Source organism: Danio rerio, chromosome 4 (assembly GCF_049306965.1).
Source record: "Danio rerio strain Tuebingen ecotype United States chromosome 4, GRCz12tu, whole genome shotgun sequence".
Taxonomy (NCBI): domain Eukaryota; kingdom Metazoa; phylum Chordata; class Actinopteri; order Cypriniformes; family Danionidae; genus Danio; species Danio rerio.
Window position 1 is genome coordinate 22,872,536 of NC_133179.1, and position 23,090 is coordinate 22,895,625.

Genomic DNA, 23,090 nt, shown 5'->3' on the forward strand with positions numbered 1-23,090 from the left:
TTAGAAGGTGTCTGCCTATTTCAGCAAGTTAAATTGGCATTTGCCAGTGGTCAATGAGAGCTCTATGATTGGCTGTTCAACTACAAATTACAGTCTGAGAACAAAATGTGGAAGAGGCAAAAGCAAACAACGTAGGTCAAAAGAGATGCCGGCTGTTGTTTTGTTGCATTTTTTAAATTTTAGCAAACAATATGAATTATTATATTATCAGAGCCACTTCCATAAGCAAATCCCTCTCTGGTGGATTACACATGCTGTGAAAATACAAAAAAAGCTGCTTTATTTGTGGTTTGTATGTGTGCAGCATTAGTTTCAGTTTGCCTTTGTGCAATGACAACAAAGATATTGCCATCTGCATGTGTGGAGAGATGCATCCTCTCATGCAAGTGCAGAATGTATGGCTCTGCATTCTTCAATACATTTTGGGATAATGTAAGCATCTTATCAGCTGATGTGTGGTGTGTGGTCTGGTACAATATGGCTGCCATCACATCATCCAGGTGGGTGTTGCACACGGGTGGTGGATGAGGAGATTCCCCCCATTGTGTAAAGCGCTTTGAGTGTCTAGAAAAGTGCTATATAAATAAATTATTATTACTATTATTATTATAATCAGCAAAACATTGAACACTAGTGTTTTTTTATATTTTAATGAAAAAACCTTATAAATGGTGAGTTTAAATTGCGTTTTGTACAACATCCTGTAGTTAAAATAGTTCATATAATATCAGGATAAAAAAATGGGGAATTTGTGCATCAACAGGTGAAATTTGCCTATATAATATCTTCATTTTCACACAGTCGTTGGCGTGATGCTTACATTTCAGTGTTCTATGTTGCTAAGCAAAATCTTTCTCTCATTGAGATATCAACAATTGGTTTTAGTAACATTTGATAAAAAAGGGGGTTTATGGATGTCAAACTGGTATTAATGGCACTGAAAAGTGGGTTTATGGCATGGGTAAGTTTTGGGTCAATTCCACATCAAAGATGATGACTAAAAATAATCAAGACTCTAGACAATACTTGAAGACAGTAGCAAAATTCAGTGACAATGTGTTTGAGTCGCAAGCATGTGTACATTTCACCCGGTGGAAGTTTAGGTATAGTCTATACCGTTGAGCAGAATTTAAACTGAAGTTGTCAACTCTGAGAATCGTTGCAGTCGTCTTTGAACACGCGCTCTCTGTCTAAAGCACATTGGCAATATCCACTCGGCATCCCGTTGAGCAGCCTCATGAATCATTCATCAATACTACAGGAAAGAGAGCAGAGAATCGATGGCGGTGTCGGGGGAAGCCCTGTCTCTATGTCTGGGTCGCGTAGGCAGACATGACACTCTCAGATGACGCTAGCCGCTCTTCACACCAACAGCCTCAGAAGTACACAGTTATAAGAACAGGGGAGATTTTAACCTTTATGTCACACACAGCATGGCTACTGGAAACTAAAGGAGACATTATTTTTAATTGGACCCCACTCTGTGTATATATGTTACAGACTGACTCATGCTGGACAAGACTGCGATTCATACTGAGCTTTTCAAGGGTCTAAATCAAAGCTGTAGCACTGCTGACTTTATAAAAGACATTCAGAAAACAGATAGATGTATTATTAAAGGGGTGGTCCAGAATGTATTTTTAAGGCTTGGTTGTGTTTATAAGACGCAAAGTAATGTGCGTTCATGCTTTGTTTGTAAAAAAAAAAAAGAAAGAAAAAAAAAAGATTATATACAGCTCTTCTGCTAACATGAAAATGAATGTCAAATTTCCTCGTTCCTCTGAAAGGCCTGCCCTCAAGAGGCTCTGATTGGTCAGCTAACATAATGTGCTGTGTCCATGTCACCAGGAAAACAGTCTACAAGCAAGCGCTTTTGCACTGTCAGTCAGTGTACCTGTTCACTGGAAATGATACAGAGGACACAACTGAACCTCACGCCTGCTCTCTAAAATAAAATGACAAGTGTCTTTCTAATATATTCATCATGTGTAAGTATATGAAATGTTCACATGACTTTTGCCAGTTTGTTATTTGAGATGTACAACGCACGGAAAGCGACTGCATAGAGAGACACTGCAGCTGTTGCTGAAGATTGTGGCTATATACAGCGGTTTGACGGATAAATATGAATATGTAGATAAATTGTTAGCTGTGCCAAACAGAATTTCCCGTTGTTTACATCCTTGTTTATGTCCACGCTACAACAGTTACTGTTAACGCTAGAAACTGTGCATGTAATAGATCAACTAACAAATAAAATACTTACAGGTTGTGACTCACAAGCACTGAACTGAGAGAGATTCTGGAAGCGGTTCTTTGTCAAATGCTAGCTATATCCTTTTTATAATTTTCTGGAACACAATTAAAATTAAAGTGTAAGCACTTCTCTCTGTGTGTCATGTCCTTTGGAAGCCCAATTACACAAACAGAAGAAGCTCTGTGGAAATAGCAGTACTTGGATGTAATTGTAGCTTTCTCTGTTATAACACTGCAGCACCTCTGGCCAGGCCCCTTCTCTACGCATTGATACTCCACATTTTGATTTGCCACAATTTAGAATATATCACTGCTTCACTGTCACAGTTACCACAATTAATATTGTTATTATTATTATTATTATTAGCTATATATATATATATATATATATATATATATATATATATATATATATATATATATATATATATATATATATATATAAAAGCTATTTGCAGTATATGTTGTTGTGTTGTTGTATTTTTTCTTTTTTCTATTTGCAGTACTATGTTTTTTTTCTTTTTTTTTCTTTGGGTCTAAGTTACAAAATTTAAAGATACTAATGAAATCAAACATATTATTTGTCAAAGATACCAAAAGGATAAAATATGTTTCATGTAAAAAGAAGTGATAAGTAAAAGAATAAATAAGTTTAAATAATAAACGAAGGATGTATGTGGTAATGGGGTGGGAGAATAATAAGCTTATGCTTCATCCCACTCCATTTTCGACCATGTTGAAATATATTTTTTTCTTTTTGTTAATGATATTTTTGATAATATTTTTGTTCGAAAAAATAAATAAATCAAGTCAAATTATTAATATTATTGTTTTTTTTTATTATTATTGCATATTATTGCATTATTATTATTATAACTGTTATTATCATATAGCACAATATATGTTTTACAATTACTGTACATTTAACATGATTAAAATATTATAATAATAATAATAATAAAATTTTATTAATAATTAAAACAAGAAAAATATTTCAGGGTGTCTTTTAAAAGTTTTATTTTAACCAAAAATAATTAAAAACAGAACAGTCCATAAGTCCATAAACTATAGCATATTCACAAATATATCATCTATTGTGGAAACACTGGCCCACAACAGATAAATAGGAATTATGCATATGCTTTTTTGTTGCTGTTGTTGTTTGTTGCCTGCATTTATAGTAATAACCTGCTTTTTCCCCCAATAATTCATCAAAAATTTCTATAGGAAACAGCTAAAACCCTTTCACCATGATGAAACATTCACCTGAACAAAATGTGTAGTTTACCTACTGTAAACATTCCTGCCTCCCATTTTAGAATCATAATTGATAACTTACATTTATAGATAGCTCTCATCCACCAGCATGACGTGATAGCAGCAATTTTGCACCAGACTACATACCAGCTTGTTGGTGGAAAGGCATCTGAATGATGAAGTCAATTATGATATGGGGATGGTTAGGAGGCCATGATGAACAAAAGAGTTTATTTTTGATTTTTGTTTCATCAACTAATAGAAGGCAAACATCAGACAACTGCACCTACATCTATATCCATCTTTATTTGTACATAAACCCTCTTGATAGGTTTGCACCCACTGACAAGAGCTGTCAGTCACCTGCTGAGAGATCGATGGTGAACGCGAGTCTGTGTTGACATCTGTCACGACTCACATACTCAGATCTCAGTCACAAGGACGGCATCACGTATGCCACGATTAACACACAAGAGCATCACTACTTGAGCCTTACAATAAGCACTGGAGAAGATAGTGTAAGCTGCTGCCCTCAATATGTTTGATCAAATCAAATGATAATTTTAACTAACATTTCATTCATTCCAGGCATGAAATGTCAAATACATTTCTGGTTTCCTGAAATGCAAAGATTGAGCTCAAAATATCACACAGATCATTAAAGGTCTTGTGAAGTGCTTTGAAATGTGCAATTTTTATTCAGATATTGATTTAATCTCAACTGAAACATGAACAGAGGGCAAAACTATAAAACTATAACATAAAATTAGTTTAAACAACAACTAATAATTTAACAATGTTACTTAGCGATGTTTAAACTGCACAATTTTATTTTAGATAAAGTTGAAAAGGTTTATTTTTCATTTGATACAGATTCATTTGTGTCTCTTCATATTCATTTAAATGAATCATTTAAATCAGTCGTTTATTTTCTTTTTTTTCTGTTTAGAACATAACTGAGCCTTCATTTGCCTTTTAAAGGGGATTTACAAAGCATAAATAGAACACACTTTAGATTAGGTCACAAAAATGCATGAAATTAAGTTACTAAAGCATTTAGTTTCATACAAAGTAACTATTAATATTTGTCTGGATATACAGTATACAGTATAAATGTAAATTGGAATAGTTTATTTATCATTTACTTACACATTCTAAATTATCGTAAACAACCAACTAAAATAACTACTTTATAAATAATGCAATGCTTAATTTGGTAACTATAAAGTCATTAACAAAGTATAAGAACACAATCAGTAAGCACATAATACATGTGCTTATAAGTCAAGAATACAGTATCCGTTGCTGTATTTATAAACAGCTTACTAACATCTATTAATGTACAATTAATGCTTATCAAATAGTGAATTCCCAATTTGCTAATGCTTAGCAAATAGTGTGTAGTTATTATAAAGTGTTCCCCATTTAGGTTAACAGTGTTTAACTGATACCCACTTCTGAAGTTATTATTTTCATTATAGGTGGCTTTAAAAGACTTGAAGTTGTATACAATTTACTTTAATAAATTAAGTTGAAACATGTTAAAGTTTAAATGCTGTGACAGCATCTCATTTATGGCTTATATGGCTAACTACTAAACAAGAACAAGAATGTAATATTCAAATTTGATTTAGTGTATTTAAAACTAAAATATATAGGTCCTTTAAAATGAGCTTTATTTGGTGCTTGAAATAAAATGCTAACAATTCCAGCAATATGTTAGTCCAATTTCTGCCTGTTTAGGTGTTTTTTCAGTTTTTCATTGGTGACTATTGAGCCACAGAATAAACAAAATCAATATCAATTCCACAAAGTGTCAAAAGACCACAAAAGCCTAGGAATATTATAAAGATCCTGTCACGAATGGCCATTTCAGTACTGCCAAAATCTCAACAAAGTAACCTCCTGTTAAAGCTCCTGACAGCCCGTAGGCAGGTGAAACATGACGCTTGTTTAAAACCGCTCCATATATAGCTGTTTATATGCTTTCTGTTATGTCACACGGCTCTGAAACACTTAAGGAAGACCAATGGAAAACACTGCTTCCAGTCTACGGATAATGAAAACATATTAGCATTTGCATCGCTGTCGGAATCTGTCCCAGACCATCTCCAAATCAGTTTGACATTGAAGATACTGTAGACATTCATTCATTTACAGTGCTGTGTCCAAACTCCCACACAAACACACACAGCCACCATGGAGACTTGCTTCTAACAGTCTTCACTCTCTCCAGCTGATCATTTCTCAAAAACTTAGGATTGTGTACCGTATGTGTTACAGAAAAAAGCTTACATTGAAACTATTCACAATAGCTTCAATTAATATTTATGTTGGTATTAATACTTATATTCATTAAATGTGTAAAATTTTTATCTGTATTAAATTTACAATAAATGTTCTTTAAATGTGTATACCTGCTTGGCAAGGAGGATTCAACATTTAAATGTTGGAGGGAGAAGGGAATAACACCACTGTGCTGTGTAATTAAAGGAGAAATGGAAAAGTTTCTAAATTTAAAGGATAAGTTTGGGCTTACCAATCAAGATTTTATTTTAAGATATCTGCAGCTAAGAGATTATTATAATAAAAAAACGGAAATGAAATGATCATTCATCACTCACTGAAATGATGATGAATGCCTATAACTACAAGATACCAAAGTTAATCTCCTCTGTTTATGTGGTGTTGATGGGTACACTATATGCAAAAGTAAACTAGGATAAAGAATTAAAGATTAAAATTATAGAAGACTGGTATGATATGTGAAAAAAATACACCAAACTATAGTTCACAAGTTTGGAGGACATTTTCTTGGAAATGCCTTATATGCTTCTGTAAGATTAAGATTAAAAAGATTAAAAGCAAACTAAGATTAAAAGCAAACAAACCTCTCGACAACATGTGATGGAGGCAGTGTGGACAGGCAGAAGCAGATCATAACCAATACCTTCTGGACCAGTGGAATAATTTAACAGTTTAAGATGATGTGGAGATTGTTATTTCTGAGGTGTTTGGATATAGAGTTTTTAGGACTGGACTAGTTTTGTTTATAGGAGATATTAAGGACACTGTCCCCAGAGGTGACCAATATTTGTGTAAGATTCTTCTTATGGCATGCAAAAAGACTAGAACAAGGAACCGGCTTAAAGACTCAATGTTGAAACATAAGCAGTGGTTTGAGATAATTGAAGAAATTCATGTAATGGAAAAACTGACATTTTTGTCAAGGATGAAAAGCGGATATTTTCAGGAAGGGTTGGATATATTAAGACATCCCCAATTAAGTGAATGGTAATTAGAAGAGACATAGCAATCTTATGCATTTGGCTTTTTTCTTTTTATATATTTCTTTTTTTTTAAACTCTTTTTACATGTTTAAATATATATATATATATATATATATATATATATATATATATATATATATATATATATATATATATATATACAGTATATATATAGTATAGGTAATTATGTGCATATTGATATGTGTATGTGTGTATGTATGTAATGATATATGTTAGCATTTATTTTCCTGTTGAATTGTTGTTCTGTATTATTGTTAAAATAAACTAAACAAAAATAAAAGTTATAAAAAAAGTGTAAACCTGTGTTCATTAAATTAATTCAAATATTCCTTTCAGTTACAGGTAGTTGGCTTTTGTATTTAGTGCTATAAATTATTACAATTTAGATTTAGTAAAATACATATGTTTTACTTTATCTTTATTACAAATACCACAAACAATACTTTATTATTATTATTTTTATAGTGGATGGTGCTTGTCCAATCAAAATTTTACCTGATGGTTGTCAGGATGAAAATATAGATAACATGGGTGAACAAAGTAGTTTTTGGTTCCTTTTCTGAACTTTGTCTGAATGTCTCAGGACTATTGCTGTCTATGGAGAATGAGAGAGCTTTAGAATTTCATCCAAAATATATTTTTTGTTCTGAAGATGAACAAATCTCAAGGGGATAGAAACAAAATGAGGGCGAGTAATTTAAATTTTTTGGTAAACTAATACTTTTAAGTCTAATTGATACTGATTGATCTTATTCATGCAGTTTATCTGTTTAAATACGAGTTAAAAAGCACAAAAGGTTGTAAAACACTATGCCTTGGTTTCCTGTGGTCATGTATGGTGTCAGTGTTGTGGTGTTCTGGTCAAATTATGAGTGTATTTCAAATAAATTAGGAGTTTTCAAAAAGAATGACCAACATAACTAGCAATACGTATCTTAGAAAAATGAATGAATCCCCAAATTCTAGGATATATAAAACAATCAAACAGCTACAGAAGAAAAACATCAGAAAAAAGATACAATTTGATATGGTTTTTATAAACTACAGTTCAAGTCGTGAGTAGATGCTGATTAAAGATAAGCATAGCAATGGTCGTGTGGGGATTTTCCTCTCCTACAATAGCATATCTATGAAAGAGCCAAAAAAGCAAAGCAAGAACAGGAGACTGTAGGGCCAGTGTGATGCATTGTATCAGTTCACACTGAAATTGCAGTGGATGTGGGGACCTACAGGAGAATGAGGCTCAGAATAGCTTTCTGCAGAGGGTTTACAGCCACTGCTCTCTCTACACTGCACAACCTGTTGTTTACCGCACACACACCCACCAGCTCAACACCTGCACAACTCACCACCTAATCAGAATAAAGCATCTGATGCACCTGCCATGATCATTCATTCACTTTAACTACATTCAGTGTATATATGCATATGTACTATCCAGCCACATGATATTTTCCCAGTTTCATCATGGGTGACACAGTAGATACAGTAGAACAAACAGCAGACAGAACCATCAATATATAAAATGATCAACAGATTAATGGATCTACAATTATAACAATCAAAGTATAATAAATAGAATGACAGAACAAAAGATAGAATGACTGACAAAGAACAACTACTCTATCAATCAGTCTGTCAACAGAATGATACTGTAGTTGATGAAATGATTGATTGAACAAATTATAGAATAAACGACAGACTGAACAAAAGAATGACATTTAGAATGGCAGAACAAAAGAAAGAACAAATAATACACAAAAGCAACATTAGATTAAACAAATGATAGGCAGAACAAACAATAATGATACTGTATAATGACCGATTGATAGATAGACTGATACTGCAGACAAAACAAGCTGTAGACAGAACAAAAAATAAAACGAACGTAAAACTGACAGTAGATTGGCAGAACAACTGACACATAAAACAAGGAACAGACAGAAAATATGACAGACATACTGAACAATGCAATAAAAGTTAATAGAATGACAGTTGCAATGACCGAGAGCCTGATAGAATTATAGAACAAAGGGGAAAAAATGAGACGTAATGTTTTCTTCCAAAGATGCAAAACTAAAATATTGCATAAAGCATTTATACAATGAGCATCTATACAACATCTGTATGATTTAATTTTCTAGAAAACATCTATACACTGAGCAAAAGAGAACAAAATGTTTACTTCCTGATAATGTGGTAGCAAATATCAAACAGAAAAATGGAATTTACTGTGGAAGGAGTAGCCACTATGGGCCTTTTTCTTATATAATGAAATATCTGCACAAAATTGATGCACACATTGGTGTTTACATTAAGAATTGTTATGCTATTTCTTTTCAAAATGCACATTATAATAGGTGGATGGAGGTATGGCTACTGACAAGATAAATGGACAGAAGGACAGATAGGAAATATATAAAATGACAAAAAAAATCATGGAACGAAACATGTTTCCTTTATATTCATTAGTCTGCATTAAAATGCATTTCATTAAAATGTTTGCCCTTTCAGAAGCGGGACTAACATGTTCAATAATGCAAAACAAGAAAAATGATGACAGTGATGTCACTCCAGCCTTATTAACATGGCTATCAGACTAAAGACTATTGATCCAGAGGAAAATTACATAGACATGTTACATAGGCAAAGTGCACAGACATGACTGTACACTGTTGAGGCAGCAGAACATTAAACCAAGCAAGAACGAGTTGCTAGGCAACAGATTTCGAACAAAGCTTACAGACTCAGCATAAAGGCAGAAACGTTGAAGGTGTCCATGAGCACTATACAGCACCACTAGTCTAGACTTAAAGAAAAGAGCACTAAACAGACTGTATGTAAGGTGAGCACTGATGAAGAAAACTCCCAGGTCCATAAAATGCACTCAGAAAGAGAGAGTGAAAGAGCTACCCTGAAAGTAGTTGATCTGTCACAAAGGTATTGTTAGCGTTTTTTAATCGTTATTCACAAGTGTATTTTTCTTTGTCAGGCTAAGGCCGAAGCTTGGAACCCCATCAATTCTGCTATTGATTTACAGTAATCCACCTGAGCTGTACAGAGACCCTCTGAGCTCTGAGTCCCTTGGAGTGTGGCCAGATGCTGGCAAACAAGGACGGGGAAAGTCCTCCCGATCCCATTCATCACTGATCTGTCACATAATTTCTGTTTGAATACAGGCGAAGGTCTGTATCTAGTCAGGATGAAGAAGAGTGCAAGTGAGTTATAGCCAGTAAGTGAGTTTTTGCTAGAAGGAGAAGCAAACATGAATAAAATACAGTATCTATTCTCACATTTTAAAGTGCCCCTTTTTTGATGTTACCTTTCATGTAGTGGCCTAATGCTATTTATAAGTACAAAGTTGCATAAAATTAATCATCTCTGCAATAAATAAAAGAAAATTAAGTGATTGAGATTAAGTAAACCATTTTCAAGTCAAGTTTAATTCACAAGGAAATTCAGGTGAAAGGTGTTTGACTTAATTGGTTCAAAATGAATTTTACTCTTGGGCTCTTCCGTTTTACTAAAATGTGTGTTGAGTGTAGGATTGAACTTTCGATATTAGAAAGGGCTTGAACTTTCTAATATCTAATTAGAAAGCTTTATAGGGTTAGACTGAGTAGTTTTATAATGTGGTCTGTGATGTTCAGCTGATCGTCAATAACTAAAAGATTCCTATTTTTCCTAGATGGAGATATGGTTTGATTTCCGAGTTGGATGGAGAAGTTATGATCAAGTGCTGAACTGAGTGAAACCACCAGAATCTGTCTTGTCTGAGTTTGAGTTCAAATTTCAAGTTTGAGTTGAAATAGACGGACCTTTATTTAGCAAAAAATGTCTGTCAGATATATTGAGATGCGATTGGCTGTAGTCTGAACATCAGGCCAGAATGAAAGTAGAGTTGAGTGTCAATTGGATAGCTGTGATTTAAAAAGTCAAGTTTCTGAACGACAGATCCTATATATGATGGCATGTTTAGAAAAAAGGACAAGTGGTCCTAAAACTGAGCCCTGGAGCACCCCCGTAGCTATCTCTAACTGAAAGGGAAGACCACCAGATTGTGGCTCCTGAGATGCTGCCTTTCATGACTGTTGTTAAAAGGCAAATAGTAAATAATATGGTAACTATGAAATTAGCCTTATCTAGATATAAAGGACAAGAAATGCAGTTTAATTTCCACCATCATGATTTCAAAACACAAACAAAAAAAATGTGGTTAAACATTTGTGTGTGTGTGTGTGTGTGTGTGTGTGTGTGTGTGTGTGTGTGTGTGTGTGTTTGTGTGTGTGTGTGTGTGGTAGTTATATATGGTGGAAATTGCAATTATTTCATTAAATGATCCTTTAAAAAAATTTAACAAACAAAATAAATAAATAAATATAAATAAATAAATAAATCCTAAAATGCATACCCACTACCAGACACTGTTCAATAACACTATTAAAATGTTTAAGACTTCATCCACATGGCCAAAAGTGTCCATAGAAACATTGTAGTGAGCAGGAATTTTAATCTCTGCAATAGCAGAGTCAGTCTTTTTATTCTAGAGAAAAACACTCATATTCCTTCTTTTAAATATATATATATATACATATATATATATATATATATATATATATATATATATATATATATATATATATATATATATATATATATATATATATATATATATATATATATAGTCGTCTGTATGGGTGTGGTTGCTGTGTAGTTTTTTAAACACTGAAGCACCCCGACATCACAGTGAAGCTTACATGGGATTCCTATATATACAGTACAATACAAAGACAATATGTTTTACAGGTGACATGGAGGTGATGTGACAACTTCAATCTATATAGCAGAGATGATCAATTCTGGCAGCATGTTATTGACGACAGCTTTACTGTGTGCCTTGAGTAATAAGTCATTTTCTGTGTTGACTTCGAGGGCAATGGTTTTCAAACTGATAGAGCTCAACAGCAGTGTGAAAAATATTTATTAAAATAAAATACATGTTTAAAGCTGTCATATTTAGGGTGTGCACTTATAAACATTAAAATCAAAGTACTTAAATAATTTGATGTAATATATATATATATATATTTTTTATACTCTTACAATTTTGTTTTATGTATACCCACACCTAAAAAAATATATGTAAGTAAATGAGATGGGTTACATTTTATTTTAAGGTGTCCTTGTTGTTACAGTGTAACTACACATTTGAGTACTGATCAACATTATTTAACTGCATGTACTTTCTACATAGAGTTAAAATGAAGGGTTTATTAAGGATTAATTGTATATAACTATTTATAATTGGCTGTAATTACTATAAAATATACATGGGTAAGAAAGACACTAAAAAAAGTGTTACTGAGTTGTTCAAGCCAGTGTATTTCACGTAGTACATCAGGTATGTTATTATTCTGAAACGTCTGAGTGGACAAATTTGCTGAACATGACCATCGGCGTGTGTGCAGTGATGTTGTGGTGGTCTGTCAGTGTCCCCAGATGGGCAGGAGTGGGTACTGAAGCCCAGGGCAGAGCACTCTGCCTGGCATAGATATCTACAGTACACACTCATGTGGCAGCAGCTCAATTGTACATCTGCAAATTCAGGCCCTCCAGGTGTTGCTCCCCCTGCTGGGCAGGAGCAGTGCGCGCTCTGCTTTGCGGAAATGATGGGTTATATAAGAGGCCTATTCTGAAGGTACAGAACAAGTGTCACCTCAAGGTAAGAACGTGCAGCAGAGGATGATAACACATGCTGAATGAGTGATTATGAAACAAGACGCTGACAGCGACATGAGATGTGTCACCAAAAGAGAGCGTAAGCTGAATTTGTGGACATCAAAGCATGAAATACTGTCTGATTTAGAAACACAACAAACACATCAAAGCATGAGGGAAAACATTACTATAGGGCTGCACAAAATATAGTTTCAGCATTGTTATCGCAATATGTGAATCTGCAATAGTTAGATTGTACGGATCTGAATTTGAGTTGGTATAATAGTTGATTATTTTTTAAGGCCTTTAACCTCTGTGAGAGTTTCAAGTGAATGTAAATCATTTGGCCTCAGGAAATCATAAGGTTTGTAGTTTAAAGTTGAATTGAAGATTATACAGTTCTGTTTTACATTTGATTATTCTAATTCTAAATCTGAATACTGCTCAGAAAACTATAAAGCACTGCATATTTCTTCTGTACACTGAAAAAAATAATTCAGAGACGATTCCTTGAATTTACTCAATTTTTTTACGTTAAGTGGTTGTAAACAATTTATTTGTGTTAAATTTAAACAAACAAATTAGGTTGAACATTATTCAACTTAATTTGATTGTTTAAATTCAACACAAATAAATTGTTTGCAACAGTTCTGCATGCAACACTTTTTTCAGTGTATATTTGATCTTTTGTATTTATCTTTGATTGTAATTTATTACATTTTATGGAGATATGTTCCCCTACAAAATCATCCCGATTTATGTAAAAGTATGTCTTTTTAAAATAGAGATATTCAAGTCATCTGGTGAAATGGTATTCATATTGCAATATACAGTTGAAGGAAAATATTAGGAATACTCAATATTATGTGCAATATTTACTATTTTTTAAATACTGTTTTTCTCAACAGATTAAGAATTTTTTTTACAGTAAACTTTGGAAAAGTCATTTGTTTAATTCATAAAGCAGTTTTTGTTTTCATTTTTTTACCCATTTTAAGGTCAATATTATTAACCCTTTACAGTTAAATTGCAATTTAAGCTAAATATTAGTGTCTTGAAAAATATGTAGGAAAATATTATGCACTATTATAATGGCAGAGATAAAACTATAAAGTTTAGAGATGTGTTGAGAAAAAACTTTTCCATTAAACAGAAATTGAAGGAAAAATATAAAGTAATTAAAATGTAACTGGAGAGCTAATAAATTTGACCTAATCTGTATATTGCAGAAAATCTAAAAATCACAATGTGAGTTTTTGCCAGTATTGTGCAATCCCATTAAATACTGTTCCTGTAACTTTTACAAATTTACTAAAATCACCCCAATAACTGACAACATCCATCAGATGAGATCCAAACATAGAACTGAAATGAATTTCAAGCCGAAAACAAAACTGCTTGTAGATGAACTGAACATGTTTTAAATTTAGACTGTTACTGATCTGAACAAAAATTGACCTAATAAATCACACTTTTGTCAAATAGACCTGCTTTAAAGTACAATTCGCTTTTTTTCATAGTAAACTCGAAATGGTCAGTGGTTCTCAACCAGAGAATGGAAATTGCCTAATTAAAATTGGTGATGTACTAATCAAACTGAGTTGACGTGTGCTCATGCGTCTTCTTAAGAGACACCTATTTTCGACTTTACCACAGTCAAACCCCATTCCTCCAAGAATCACCAATAAGTCACTCTCTGCATGTTCTGCTCTCAAAAACTTGGTGAAATATTAGTAGCTTGGGTGTCTTTATGTGGCCATCACCACTGAAGGCAGATCTGGTAGACATCAATGTTGCTCTACTGAGCAATTGCATCTTGAGGGATCGTGCAAAATTACTACTGCTAAATACACTCCTCCTCAGATGCGATTGAGAAGTGATAATGTGCCATATTTAAATTTAAACTACAAGCCTATGTACATAAAATGCTATCCAAAAAAAAAATCAAATCAGAGGATAAAATGACTGGTGCTTGAGCATCACTTGAGATATGTTTGTAGCAGGGACTGACTGCTTGATTTCTATCAGTTGTCTGATAGTTAAATGTTTTTTTTCTTTGATAAAAAAAAGCTATAGTTCTATAATATAAGAAAACTTTGTGCAGTGCTCAGCAAAATTGAGTACTTCTCATTTTGATAATGAATATTTGTATCCATTTCTCAGTGAATTTAGGCAATGTATTTTGATGCATTTAAACAAAGATTAATTTATTCAAATAATATTTAAGTCGCCAAACATATTCAGAAATAGAAAAAATAGGGCAATTAAATTCAAGCTAAATATTGAAAGAAAATTACAACCTAAAAAATTTCAACAATTTTTTGCTTCTCTTGATTTTTCCTTTTATTTAATTTGTATTTATTGTTTTTCTATAACATAAATTTGGCTGTACTAGTTTTTAGACCGTTATTGTAGGTTATTATGTTAGATAAGCTCCAGATTTAGCTTTAGTCTAATGTATATGCACAAATAAAATATGATACAGCTTCCTATTAAAAATATCAATTTAAAAGACAGATTTGTGAGGGGTGTACAATACACTGAGCACTGTACATAAAGTTTGTACTTTATGGATAAATGGTAGGGAACATAATAGTCTAGGAGAACATCTTGCATATTTAATCCCTACCCAGTGTAAATCCAGTATGTAAATGAACTAATTTATCATGTGCTTAATTTGTCCTGTCCAAAACCAGAGTTAGAAATTGGGTAGAGAAACCCCACCAAATCCCATTTGTTTCATTTAAACAAAGAAGTCTGGATTCCTTGTGATTCCAAATATACATTGAAACTGAAGGATTAATCATCTTAAAAAGTTTGTATTTAGCTAACATGGTAGATTTTGGAATAAGAAGTGTACTCTATAACATTGATCCTGACAAAAAAAACTATTAGGAAGAGTTAACCAATTCGCTCACAATTACTATACATACACAAAAATGTTAAGCATTAATTAACTACTGTTATATTAAACACATTTTTCTATGGTTGTTTTTTTTATTATTAACTTATTCTCTGAGAGCTTCATTTATCTTCAGAACACTAATTAAGATATTTTAGGTGAAATCCTCAAAAAACCCATTCAGTCTTGTTCAAAGACTTGCTTGTCATCAAGACTAGAGGGGAACATTTGCTAAATGTGCAGTTAATAATTATGTTATTCATTATTCAAGTCTGTTTATTTTTTATTGTATGAATACATCTCTATGAAAACAATTATGCTTAGAGATGTCATTTATTTCTTTTTTCTTATGCAACATGTTATTTAAGGTTATTAAAATGAATGTACGATGTGCTTTTACAGACATAATCAAAGGCAAGTTTTACAAAAAATGTGCAATAGGTTATAGAAATTATAGCAATTAGTAAAAATAAGACAATAAGCAAATAAATCAATAGATAGATGGAGGCCTCTATAAGTCTATAAGTACTAATATTGGTGACTAAATAGTCAAAGATAGATGCACTTATGTATTTCTATTACAAAACAAATTGTTGAACAGTAATGTTGCTATTGAAACATAAACATTTGTTATTATTTCTCATGTAATTGTAATATTTGTGGTCTCATTTCCTCAGTAATCACAGTGCAACTCACTGAAATGACTGTATAGAGAACATATACTGTGGTGACACCCTTTGCCTTTCTCAGACAGAGTTGAAGAATGTCTATGAGATTCAGGTTTATTCAGTTGAGTCTGTAAATGATTGCATCTCATCTTTACCGATACAGTTTTTCATATAATCTGACACTACAGTAAATGAACAGATGATCTAGTTATCTATTCAGTTACATTTAATGTAGTCTTAAAAATATTAAATAATGTTTAACTTAATAAGGGTACACGAATAATACAAAATGTGCTGTTGTTTTAAAGCGGCAAAAACTATTTGCAAATGAGTTACATCATTTTAAACCAGGAAGAACCTTGAGTATGAAAATATTCTGATGTCTTAATTCATGTTCAGCATTTCAGAACTAACCAAAAGTGATGGCATAATTTTGTGTCTTTTTACATCTATTAACATAATGAATTATGATATTTTTCCCCAAGTCATGGCCCTAATTTACACAGAACCAAAGTCTAATTCAAAGCTTTCCTATAACACTACTCGTCTTTTATGGTCGTACACACACGCACTTCTATTTCCTATAGGAAAAGCCAATCACAATGTTTATAAACCTTATGTCAGTGCTGCTACGAACCAGTAACCAGAGACAAACTGTGACTCATTAATATCAAACGGCTAACACACACACTGCATTCATTATTCATCCACCTCCATATATTCCATACATTTTAATCACCTCACCATGGCAACATATATTCAAACTGACGATCAGTGCACATTCTGTCAGTGGCTTAATGACACTCATGAATAGTTAATCGCTAGAGTATTAGTCTTCACATTGATACACGTCTTTGCATTGATTCCCATTTAAACATGCAGCGATGCATAACAGGAATCTTCTAGTTTTCACTGGTAGTTATGTTGGAAACAGTGTGAGATTCCTGTAAATGAATGCACATGTTGAAATCCATCTTCCAAGGTTAATTTGACCACTAAAAAAAAAGCTGTGTGCGCGTAAACAAGAGCAACGGCACAGATGGGATGCTTAAACGCTATTAACTGACTCAAATGGAGGTCATTTCTGTCTTGAGTGCCTATGCGTCTTTTTTTTTTTGTTTGTTTGGTGCATTGTTTACATCAGATTACTGTGAGATTAGAGCACATGTTGTACAGACTCGATTCTATTTATGAGAAATGTGCTGTTTGTGCTGTAAGAATATGCTATTAAGTTACTCTGTATTATACATTTGGACTTTTTATTTTATATCTAACAGGAACAGTGCTCATTATTCAACTGTATAATACTGTAAATAAACCTAATATAGCCCCAATGGCTAATTTGTATCTGTTGTCACCCACCAGTTTTTAAAATGGCAAACTAAATCTGAAATATTGAAATTATCACATATAAACATAATTAAAAATATCCAATTACACATAGTAAAACCACTGAGACACTAATGGATAACAATTGAATAAAGATAATAATGAAAGTGTCATAAAAATGATACAACCTTTATATGCTCCCACTCAGCCAAATGATGAGAAAGAACCAAATCTCCTACCACAGCTATGCTGATAATACTCAGATCTACGTGATAAAACTAAACATCAATCCTGTTAAATTTTCAGCTTTAATTATAAAAATACACAAATATTTATATAGTTTGATAGATTTATATTTTACATTGTGGCATTTTAACCAGCTCAGAAAACGTAAGAGTTCTGAGAAAGCTTCTTCATCATTTGCTTGCAGATGCGATTACTTGGTTTTCTACATCCTTACTATCATACATGCAAAACTCTTCAGCATTAGCTTCTGGTGCACATGTACACTGTGCATATTTTAATTGCAAAGTGAGGGTAGAGAGATAAACCTCTATTAAAGCAATTTAATAAACATTTTTCTCACTGCAAGTCAATATGCAAGAGGAAAAAAATGCTACAGGCGTGCTGAGAAACCTCACTCAATGAAATTGATTTTAAACCAGAAACAACCACAATCAAAGTACATGAGCCAACAACACTGCCTTCAGCCAAACACACACACACACACACACACACACTCATATATATCATAGCATTATGGAGTAATCAACTTCCCCATGATGAAAAAGTAATAGAGACTGTGCAATGTAGCCCGAGTGTGTGAGATTTCTAATAATACAGTGATGGACTGGCCTTTTACAACACTCACGGCAGTCGTGTGTTATGATATCATAATAAAAATGCCCCAGAACTAATCTAGATCTTTTTTTAAAATATATATTTATATTTCATTTTATTTTATTTTATTCATCATTTAAAAAATATATACAGGGGGCTTATAATTCAGGAGGGCTAATAATTCTGACTATAGTTATAAAGTCTACAAAACAAAGACTTTGCATTTATGTATGTTTTGTGGGAGGATGGGAGTTCTTTTACCTGGTTTCAGGATGTTGATCAGTCTATGCTTGTCATTCCATTTCAGCTCCGCAGAGACCAAAACCAATAGCAACGTGTCTCTTGAGGGTTTCTGCTGTAAACGTAGAGTGTGTAGGCCGAGGCAGAGACCGTCATCTGTCTCTACTGGAGACCTGAGGTCCATGGATGATCTCTGAATCCTCTGAGGGAGATCTGCAGGTTCAAAAGAGCAACAGAAACAATGAATGAGCAAGCAAAGTGCATGGCCCAGCTCTTTCACTTTAACAACAGAGGTTGTAGATCTGTAACTAAATCTCAGATGGTTGGCTTTATGGAGCCCACATACTGCAAGTTTCTTACTAACCACTATTACCACAAGCACATTACTTTTGCATTTTAAAAATTCACAAAAAAAAACTTTAGACTGAACATAAAAGAACAATAAGAAAGTAGTATTTCAGAAGAAAGAAAAATACACTCTATCGAGTTTATGAATGATGCAGTGAATGTACAGTAAAATCATATGGAAGCTTGTTTCTGCTATGTAATAAAAAAAAGTCTCAGAAATAACATTTTCATTCTATTAACCCTTTCAAATGGTTCACCACGTTTAGATTGTTTTAAATAATGACTGCTAATGGAAATTAAAGATAGACTAATTTAAATAATGGTTTAAACACACAGCATTGTTGGTTAAAAAAGAATTCTAACAAACATAATTCTGTTGCACTACTTCTCTTGATTTTGGTTACACTTAATCTCATGTTAAATAGGAATCTAAAATATTTTATGGCATACTCCAAAAAATAAAGGTGATTTAGTATTTAATATGTTTTATTTTTAATATATATTTTAAATAAATTGGTCTAATAATTCATATTTCCTGATTTTTCATAGTATATGTTCATATGTTTCATAGTATTAATTCTGGTACTTTTTCCATAAACCGACTTTTCACCCATTTGGTAGAGGTTGTTATTTTAGAAATTATGGGATGTGTTGAAAAAAAAAGGCATTGAGTTTGTTAACTAATGCAATCCAAACGTTTTTTTTTTTTCTTTTTTTTTTTTTTTTCTTTGTGGGGTAGTTAAAGGGTTAAGATTAAGAAAGACTTTTTTTCTTAGAATTGTTACTTCATATCTTGCAATTGCAAATTTAACTCTCTCAATTCTGAGAAAAATTTTAGAACTGTGAGATTAAAACTCAGAAATGAAAAAACTAAATGAGAAATGTAATAAAGCCAGAACTGAAAGAAAAAACTAAAATTGGAAGAAAGCTTGGCAATTAATGATTGCAAGAGATAATCTAAAAAAATGTATTGTGGGGAGAAAATTAGATTTTTTCAAAGCAAGATGTAAACTCAAGATTGCAGGAAATACGAGGGGAAAGTCTGATATAACAAAATAAATGACAAAAAGCAGCGAGAATTAAAATACACAAGGATCTTTAAAAAAAAGTTGGAATTCATTTAAATTGGCTACATGTTCCGTCAACCATAATTGCGAAAAAAATCAATATGAAAAAAAGATATTAAAAAAACTACAGAATCACTTGAAAGAGAGTAAATAATGAGTAATATTTCATTTCAGGCTGAACTATGTTGAAAATGTTTAAAATGATAGACAATAGGATTGTGTAGGTCATTCAATTGTAAGTTACATCTAGCAGTACATGTTTTAAGTTCTTTGTTTTACTATTAAGTGCCAAACCACAAGAACATACAATATGATCAAATTAATTTTTAGTGCTGCAAGAAAAAATTCACCTAATGATGAAACGTAATAATTTTTAGATTACTTGATCTGATAAAAATGTGTTGTTTAGGTCAAAACATTGTTTTAATCTCAGAAAACATGTTTGGTTTTCTGTTTGGAGTGCAATGGGCTGTTTTTTTGAATGTTTATCGAAATGTTACAAAATACAAAAACGCCTGTCTAAGCCTTTTTATACTGTATATGAACTGTTCACCTTTCAGAGAATTGTTTTTAATAGTGTGAAGAGCATTTTGATAATCTAAAGATCCTTTTCCCACCATAATTTCTACTTTTACGGCATGTAAAAGATCTATCGATGTTAAACCCAGCGGGCACCTTGAAGTTAAAACAACATTTAAAAACCCATGCAAATTTTTTTGGTGTCAAAACCTTGATGACACACATTGATGTCTTGTAAACCTCCAAAATAATGACACAAAGTTTTACAATTTAAGAAATCAAATACAACGAACAAATTTACACTGGATTGTGTATCTCTGAAATGGGTGTAAACCTTAATGTTACAATTACTGGCAAAATTTTGTGTCATTACTTTGATGGTCTAAAGCAGTGGTTCCCAAAGTGGGGGTCAGGGGTGTTGGTGATCCAAATTATTTTTATTAAACTATTATCATGTTTTAATATTTTATCCATAACCTACAGATGAAAAAAAAGTTGTTAATGGTTATTTTTAAAAAAAACAACATGCAAATAAAAAGCCATTATTAAAATTTTGCGACCCCTGAGGTTATTATGTTATATTAAAGAGACAGCACATTGATTTTATGGCCCCAGGTTAAGCTTTCTGACACCTTTATGGCACTCATGTACATTAAAAATAAATACAGGCCACAACTGAACATGGAAGATGGTCTACGAGTGGCATTCAAAATTAAAGGATGAATAGAATTGGTATTTGTGTACCATTGTGTGCAAGGTTTATATATTTACTTCAGAGGATATTGGGGGTCGTAAGTCACTGGCATTGTTATTTTAGGGGGTCGCTGGCTTAAAAGTTTAGGAACCCATGGTTTAAAGGACATCAATTTGTGGATGTCAAATGGACATCAAGGTTTTGACATCATATCGATTTAATTTTTGATGTGTTTTTAACATGCCCATCCTGAGAAGTCTCTTCAATAACCCATACATGCCTATCAGAAACCTTTATGTTTAAGAGTGAATTCCAACAACCCCTATTTTTATGGCTGCTGATAAATACGATACCACCTATCCTACTTTTAAAAATCCAACACAAACAGCTAGCGCGAGCATGTGTTTGTGTGTGCCGCTTGCATGCTGATCATTTCAGAACATGATGTCCTGGGACTTAATTATTCCACACACAGCCGCGTCACTCTCACAGCAAGAGCCCTAATTGGGAGAGTCAAAACACACAGCGATCTCCAGAACTCCCCTTCTGAAAGAGACCTCAGCTGAGCGCCAAGAGCAAAGTCACTGGAGCTGTCCAGCAGATGGGCTTTTCAGCTCTCCTTTATAATACTATAGTGTTTGCTGGTCCCATGGCTGACTGGTGAGGGTTATGCACCATTTGTTTGGTTTTATCTATGAGTTGTTACCACAATCTACATACAAAGGCTTGTGGGGCCGTAGAGGGATATTATCAGACTGGGTTATACGGAGAGCTGGAAGGAGTTATGCAAATGTACATTTGCTCATGATGTCAGCACAAAGGAAACATCAGAACTTTTAAATTTCATTAATTCGTTTATTTTACTTCACTTTAGTCCCTTATTTATCAGGGTTCGCCACAGCGGAATGAACCAACAACTGTTCCAGCATATGTTTTACGCAGCAGATGCCCTTCCAACCACAACCCAGTACTGGGAAGACTTTTAAACTTGTCAGAATCAGAGATCAATAATAGCCAGAATTTCACACAGGACAATAATCTGTGTATTTGTGTTAAGCTCTATTCCATTCAACACAGGAGTTACACTATAAGCTATAATGTACACAAAACTGCAATGTTTAGTACAGACAAGAGACACAAACCTTTTTTGTTTGATCTCAAATCCATCTGATTCAACATTCTGTTATGTTTAATTTTATTGTTGTGTAATGACATGGGTGTGAGGTGACCTGGTGGCACAGTGGAGAGCGTTGTCACCTCACAGCAAGAAGATCGATGATTCGAGCCTCGGCTAGGTCAGTTGGCATTTCTATGTGGAGTTTGCATGTTCTCCCTGTGTTGGCTTTGGTTTCCTCCAGGTGCTCCGGTTTCCCTCACAGTCCAAAGACATGTGCTATAGGTGAATTGAATAAGCTACATTGGCCGCAGTGTATGAGTGTGTGTATGGGGGTTTCCCAGTGCTGGGTTGTGGCTGGAAGGGCATCCACTGCGTAAAACACATACTAGATAAGTTGGTGGTTCATTCTGCTGTGGGGACCCCTAATTAATAAAGGGAATAAGCCAAAAAGAAAATGAAAAAATAAATGACATGGGTATGACTGAATTGTGCACTATTCATGTGCTCTCCCTGTAATTCAAAGCTCTTAAAAAAGTTATGTATTGGAATCTCTTGGCATTCTAAATTTTGCTACAGTTTGGGTTAAGGCGGGGGTGTCCAAACTCGGTCCAGGAAGATTCTAGTATATCTAGTATATTCTAGAATATCTATAGCTTGATTAGCTGCTTAAGGTGTGTTTGATTAGGGTTGGAGCTAAACTCTCCAGGACACCGGCCCTCCAGGACCAAGTTTGGACACCCCTAGGTTAAGGGATAGGAGTATAAATCAGTATAAAATACATTATGACAATGAAGAATCTTAATTAACTTTGTATGTGAGTGTGT

The 23,090-nt window shown here is 33.2% G+C and overlaps 1 protein-coding gene across 1 annotated transcript in view; it reads right to left on the reverse strand.

Moving 5' to 3' along the window:
• Positions 1-23,090, reverse strand: part of ppfia2 (PTPRF interacting protein alpha 2) — a 340,304-nt gene that overhangs the window by 315,537 nt on the left and 1,677 nt on the right. Inside the window, exon 3 of the transcript XR_012401624.1 lies at positions 18,543-18,734. The gene's annotated coding sequence lies outside the window, so the exon portion shown is untranslated. The remainder of the gene's footprint in view (positions 1-18,542; positions 18,735-23,090) is intronic.